The sequence below is a fragment of the Cherax quadricarinatus genome, chromosome 62 (assembly GCF_038502225.1).
Source record: "Cherax quadricarinatus isolate ZL_2023a chromosome 62, ASM3850222v1, whole genome shotgun sequence".
Lineage (NCBI taxonomy): Eukaryota > Metazoa > Arthropoda > Malacostraca > Decapoda > Parastacidae > Cherax > Cherax quadricarinatus.
Window position 1 is genome coordinate 9,515,016 of NC_091353.1, and position 1,048 is coordinate 9,516,063.

Genomic DNA, 1,048 nt, shown 5'->3' on the forward strand with positions numbered 1-1,048 from the left:
ACAGTCACTTGTCTTTCCTGCGTAACCTGCACCGACAGTCACTTGTCTTTCCCGCGTAAACTGCACCGACAGTCACTTGTCTTTCCCGCGTAAACTGCACCGACAGTCACTTGTCTTTCCCGCGTAAACTGCACCGACAGTCACTTGTCTTTCCCGCGTAAACTGCACCGACAGTCACTTGTCTTTCCTGCGTAACCTGCACCGAGTCACTTGTCTTTCCCGCGTAAACTCCACCGACAGTCACTTGTCTTTCTCGCCATAATGGCGTCACGTGGCGCTCCTCCACAATGACAACAACACCAGCACATCAATCATTGTACCTCCAGGGTTTATAATGCTCCCCCAGTGATGTTTACTCTGGTAAAACCTCTCACTTGCTCAATTATCCACCCCAGGGGTAGTTCATGGGGGCAGGGAAAGCCACAGGGGTAAAATAAGGAGTCAGGGGGAAAAAATTTGACCGACGTTGCAGGGTCAGCAAAACCAAGGACTATGTATTGTACTATGTCATTGATGTCAGCTATGGTCTGTATAAGTTGTATCATGTACTGGTAAATATTATTATTATTATTATTATTATTATTATTATTATTATTATTATTATTATTATTATTATTATTATTATCATCACTATCATCATCTAATCCCCTCCCCAGGGTGCAGCTGGGTGACTCAACCAAGTCAATATTTCAGGAACATTCGCAAGTCTTCGCTCCGCTACGATAACGTCGTAAGTTCCTGCGTGTGTACACACACTGTGACGTATGTATGTTTGGCGTGTGCACACACACTGTGACGTATGTATGTTTGGCGTGTGTACACACACTGTGACGTATGTATGTTTGGCGTGTGCACACACACTGTGACGTATGTATGTTTGGCGTGTGTACACACACTGTGACGTATGTATGTTTGGCGTGTGTGCACACACACTGTGACGTATGTATGTTTGGCGTGTGCACACACACTGTGACGTATGTATGTTTGGCGTGTACACACACACTGTGACGTATGTATGTTTGGCGTGTGTACATACACTGTGACGTAT